Source organism: Oryctolagus cuniculus, chromosome 3 (genome assembly GCF_964237555.1).
Source record: "Oryctolagus cuniculus chromosome 3, mOryCun1.1, whole genome shotgun sequence".
In the NCBI taxonomy this organism is placed as follows: domain Eukaryota; kingdom Metazoa; phylum Chordata; class Mammalia; order Lagomorpha; family Leporidae; genus Oryctolagus; species Oryctolagus cuniculus.
This window is the reverse complement of record NC_091434.1, coordinates 99,749,422-99,755,421: the sequence shown is the minus strand read 5'-3', so window position 1 is coordinate 99,755,421 and position 6,000 is coordinate 99,749,422. Positions and strand designations below refer to the sequence as shown.

The following is a 6,000-nucleotide window of genomic DNA, read 5'->3' as shown; positions in this document are numbered from 1 at the left end:
CCCTTGTCGATAGTATAATTTTCTTAAGTATCTATATTGGAAGTATAATCTTAAGGTAATACAGGCAACCTGAGAGTCTGGAAGGCTGCCTGCAGTAGGAGCTGCTTCAAGGGTAGAACCACAATACAGAATGAAGAATTGAGGCCAGAAATTCCATCTACCATAAGGATAATTTCTTGTGCAGGGAAACACAGATTCTCCTTAACAGTAAATTGAATATATTCAGGGGAGAAATAGATGCAGTAGAGACGATATGAATTTTATCTTAATGAGTCCTCAATATGTTTTAAGAGCTTTGATCATATATGCGGCATTTACATAGAAACAGCTTTAGATATAAAGCAATCTAGCCATCAAAATATTCCCATTACTAGTTTGTCAAAAATAAAACGTTAACCTACCCTGAATATCGGTTTTCCAAAAAATTTGAAGATATGTGTCAATAAGTGATAAAGATTTAGGCCAGCAGGGAACTTAACAGTGGTTTCAGGTAGGGGTGCATGCCTAATGTTACTCAGCAGAGGTTGCATTTGTTTCATTCTTTTGGTCGCTGAAATAAAGGCTTCTACAAGACTTCTGAAAAATGGAAAAAAATCAGTAGGACATGGACACACTTCAACCAAATTCTTTGAGTTGTATATCAAATGTAGCATTTCCTGTAGTTTCAAATACCTTTTTCCTCATGTCTGTCTGGGATCTCATCAAAATGACCTTAATTTTCTATATTCCAAATCAGCTTTCTACTTAAGTCGTCTCTAAGAACTGAGGCCTTTTTCCACAACATTCTTCTTCCTCTGCTCTCTCACCAGGCTCACTCTTCACGTTCTAGCCTTTGTCCATTCCCATGGGCAAAATTCACTTGCACATTTTTAGGGTACTTGTTATGATAGTATTCCTCTACTCAGTGTCAATTCGTTTCTTAGTCAGTTCAGTCTGCTATAATACTTTAGAACACATAATTTATGAATAGCAGAAATGCATTTTCCACAGTTGTGTGGACCACGAAGCCCAATATCAAAACATCTACAGTTGTCCTTGTAAGGACTTGTTAGGACTTGCTCTCTGGTTCCACGATATTGCCTTGTTGTTGCAGTATCCAGAGGGAAAGGGAAGAATACAGTGTGCTCTAATGTGAGAAATGATGGGAGGTAGAAGGAAGCTCTCTGGAGCCTTGATTCCATCCATGAGGTCAGAGATCTCATGGCCTAATCACCTCCCAAAGACCCCACTTCCTAATTGCATCACCTTAGGGGTTTAAGTCCCCACTTGTGAATTTTGGAGGGACATATATATTCAAAACCTAACAGTAACCATGTATTCAGATAAAGTAGGAACTTAGCTTGTGACAACACCTATTAAGAGTAGCACCAAAATGTCATATAAAAATGAGGGAATGTATTTGTCAATGGTAACCCAAGGGAAAGTGTACACAGTGAACCTGGAAGAGACAAGAGGCAAAGGGGATTGAAAATTAGAGACTAAACTGAGATTTACAAGGTAAAGGAAGTGATAAGAACAAGAGATTTCAATGCAGAGGCTATCAGCAGGGAAGACAGCCTGGATTTGTCAATTAAGAAGTCATTAGAGCTTTGCCAGAGAGGAGGTTCACAGTGAAAATGAAAGTAATGCTTAAGAGGAACTTGCAGCTAAAGAGGAAAAGATATTTTTATACTACTCTCCTCTTTGAAGCCAAAAGAGAACTAAGAAGTCCTTTTAGAAAACTGAGAAAAAAATTCTATCTTTAATAAAAACAGGTAAAAGCTGTGATTTCAAACCACAAGTCACGACACACAGCTGCAAACTGTAATACATTTTCAGATCTAAGAAGTCTGAAAGCATGTGAGCCCTGGAGTTCTCCCAAGGCAATTGAATTTTGTCAAGGACTTCACATCCTATGGGACAAAATTAAGAATATGCTACTCACTGTAGTAATTCTGGAAAGTTTCACAGGCTGGCGAGCATTCCACTCTGAGTATTACAAAGAGACACAATTTTGGACAGAAAATGCATCCATCAGCCATTATCACAAGAAAGAGTAATGGGTGTGATAGCAGAGTGAAAAGGAGTAATCACTTGCTTCACATGTGATCACCATGCTTACCTAATCCTTCTCACAAATAGAAAAACCTATCTTGCCTATTGCTAAACTTGAGCCATATTGGCTTCCAGCTTCAACAAATAGGATTGGGCCATATTGGGTAGATAAATGCTTCATACCTCCTGGGTACCTCAGTCGTGTTTCTGAGTTAGAGAAAAGTTTATGTCATTCAGAACAAAAGCAGTAAGTTAAATAAAAAAAAAAAATGAGAAACATCAGGAATGAGACAATAAGATCTGGAATTTCAAAGAAGACCTCAGTTAAAATTAAAACTTAAGTTGGTGCTTTTTGGAAAAAAGCACTAAAGAGAGAAAAGAAAAGAATACTTCAACCAGAAGGAAACAGCTGTGTATTAGGAAAAGCAGAGGTGAGTGAGAAAGCTTGGGGCAGTGAAATTTTCCACCATGGGGAACAGAGGCACAACATGGGACTCCAGAACTAGGCAATGGCTGGGTCATGAGCAGCCCTGTGTGTCATGTCATACTACAAAATAACGCTGTAAGTAACATTTTAAGATATTTTATTTGTTTCAGAAATACTAATCTGGATGACATGATCTGTGGATTACAAGGAAAATTACAGGGAGTCAAGTTAGGAGTCTGTTTGTAGAACTCTAAGATGGTTCCAGGTGAGAAAGGGAAAGGCAGAGAGAGTGTAAACAGGAGGAATGGATAAACAGTACGTGGTCAAACTGAGGACTTTATGTTCTCCTTAAAGGACAGACAGGGTGATGACTCTGATCTTGCTAAAGAGCTGAGGATAAGAGGAAACTAGAAAATTGTTCCTACTGTACTTTATTCCTGTTAATAATATTTGTATTCTGTATTTTTACTCTTCAGTAATTCAGCTTTCAGAATGTCTTTCATTAGCTACTTATGCGTATTTGTGAAATTGTAATCTTCATGTGTCAGGACAGTAAGTCTAAAGTTCCATTCTTTTAAGCAGAATAATGCTAAAGAGCTCTCCTGCAAGGGAGTTTCCAAAAAGTTTCTTAGGCAAACCAGTATGACTAAAAACAAGAACAATTGAAAACTAGGGATTCTATAGGTTGAAGTATTTCCTACATGGCAGATGTAGCTTACAGCTGATTTCTCTAAAACTCATCTGCTTGGATCCTCAGAACAAATAGCCAAAGCAGAAACCCCTATGCTTTGCAGAATAATCTAAGAATCCATGGGATCCACACAGGCATATATATATAATAGAGACCTAATTTATTTTTCTATAGCCTTCTTCAGGTAAAGGAGAAGGAGAAAGAATATGTTAAATTTATGTTTTAGAGAAAAAAGCAATATAGAATCAATAGGGAGGGAGTAAGTGGGTTAGTAAGTTACAAGTAGGGTTCAGTTACAATGAGAGATGAGGAATTTTTTAAATTATTTTTAAGGCATACAAATTTCATAAGTGCAGCTTTAGGAATATAGATATTTTTCCCAACATACCCACCATCCCACCCACACTCTTACCCCTCCTCTTCCTCTCTCTTCCCTTCCTGGTCCCATTCTCCATTAAGATTCACTTTCAATTAACTTTGTTCACAGAAGACCAACTGTCGCTCCCCCTCTTCGTGGAGGAGCAACACTAAACCCTGCCTAGGCTTCATATCCGAGTCACGGCACCATTATGTCGCTCCCCCTCTTCGTGGAGGAACGACACAGGACCCTGCGCTGTTCTTTCGTCTGCTCGGCCCTCCCCGGGTTTGCTGCTGGTTCTTCCCGGGTTGGCTACTATCCCTTCCACCTCCGTGGAAGGGCAGTTCCCCCTGGCCACATTCCCCACTTCCGCAGGGGAGCGGCACACCGCCGGCCGGCTTTCTTCGGGGGCTGCACGGGTTCCCTTAGATGTTCCCCATAGATGTTCCTGGTGCATGCCGTCTCTCTCCTCCTTTATAGTCCTCCTCCGCCAATCCCAACTCGGCTGCCCACACGCCGAGTATGCTGCTCTCCTCCAATCAGGAGCAAGTCCTACAGTTAATTGGTTGAACTGGAGGCAGCTGTGCGGAAGCTGTTTACTTCTCTCCCAGCGCCATATTGTGGGAGAGCAGATGCATAGAATAAGTCTTAATTCCAGTAACAGTCTAGTCCGGTTTGCTCCCCACAACCAACTCTATACTAAGTAAAGATTTCAACAATTTGTGAGTGCATACACACACAAACCGAGAACTAGTTTTACAGTTAACTTTCTCTTTATATAATTCCCTTTAGAGAAAAGTACAGCCTTCTTTTATGGCCACTTCTTTCCACTGTGGTCTCACACACAGAGATTTTTCATGTAGAACACTTTTTGCCACAGTGCCTTGGCTTTCCATGCCTAAAGTGCTCTCTCAGGCTTTTCAGCCTGATCAGGAAGACTCAAGGACTGATTCTGAGGTCAGGGTGTTACTTAATTACTTAAAATGATTGTCATTCTATGAGTCTGCTGTGTGAACTGCTTCTCATGTTGGAACATTCTCTCCATTACGATTATTATCTCTGTATTATTATTATCAGACACTTGATCCTATATGATCATTTTAACACTTAATCCCCTGTATATGTTCACTTTAACACTTAATATGTTCACTTTAACAATAAAGATGGAATTTTTACAACCAAGCTTAGTGGGATTTGGAGTCCCATGAAAATTTTTTAAACTAGTACCTTAGAAGTAATTGATTTATACACATTATTAACTCTGTGTTAGAGTTCAGCAAATAGTATGAAGAAAAAAATTGGAAAAACAAAAAAAGTAAACCGTTCCTCAACAGTTAGGGCAAGGACATCTCAAGTTATCCCTTCTTGAAGTGTCAATTTCACTTCTACAGATTTTAGTTTTAGATGCTCTATTAGTTTTCACAGATCAGGAAGAAAATATGATATTTGTCCTTTGGGTATTGGCTAACTTTACCAAGTATTCTGTTTTCCAGATTCAGCCATTTTGTTGCAAATGACTGGATTTCATTTTTTTGCCACTCTGTAGTATTCCATAGTGTGCATATCCCATAATTTCTTTTTCCAGTCTTTTTTTGATGTGCATTTAGGTTGTGTCCATGTTTTAGCTACTGTGAATTGAGCTGCAATAAAAATGGAGGTGCAGAAACTCTTTTGTTTAATAATTTCATTTCCCTTGGGTGAAATCCCAGGACTGGTACATCTAGTTCATATGGTAGGTCTATATTCAGATTTTTGAGGTATCTCCATACTGTATTCCATAGGGGCTTTACCTGTTAACATTCCTAACAGCAATGCATTAGGGTACTTTTCCTCACATCCTCGCCAGCATTTGTTTGTTGATTTCTATATGAAAGCCATTCTAACTAGGTTGAAGTGAAACCTCATTATGGTTTTGATTTGCCTTTTCCCTGACAGCTAGTGATCCTGAACACTTTTTCTTGTGTCTGTTGGCTATTTGGATTTCCTCTTTTGAAAAATGTCTAAATCCTTTGCCCATCTCTTAACTGGATTGTTTGTTTTGTTGTTGTGGAGTTTCTTGATTGCTTTGTATATTCTGGTTATTAATCCTTTATCAGTTGCATAGTTTGCAAGTAATTTATCCCATTCTGTCAGTTGCCTCTTCAATTTCCTGTTTCTTTTGCTGTACAGAAACTTCTGAACTTGGTGTAATCTCATTTTGGCTTTGACCTTGCCTGTGCCTATATCTTGCAGGGTTTCCCCAATGCTCTCTAATAACTAGATGGTGTCGAGTTGTAGATTTGGATCCTTATTCTATGTTGATTGGATTTTTGTGTAAGATGTAAGATAGGGCTTTGCTTCATTCATGCTTCTGCATGTGGAAATCAAGTTTTCCCAGCACCATATGTTGAAGAGATTTTTCTTGCTCCAGGGATTGGTTTTAGGTCCTTGTTCAAATATAACTTGGCTGTAGATGGTTGGACTGATTTCTGGCAATTCTAATCTGTTCCA

At 38.9% G+C, this 6,000-nt stretch overlaps 1 protein-coding gene across 1 annotated transcript in view; it reads left to right on the top strand.

Annotated features, from left to right (window-relative positions):
* Window positions 1–2,300: 2,300 nt before the first annotated feature.
* KYNU (kynureninase) overlaps window positions 2,301–6,000 on the top strand; it is a 228,983-nt gene continuing 225,283 nt past the window's right edge. The window contains exon 1 of the mRNA XM_070071542.1: window positions 2,301–2,465. The gene's annotated coding sequence lies outside the window, so the exon portion shown is untranslated. The remainder of the gene's footprint in view (window positions 2,466–6,000) is intronic.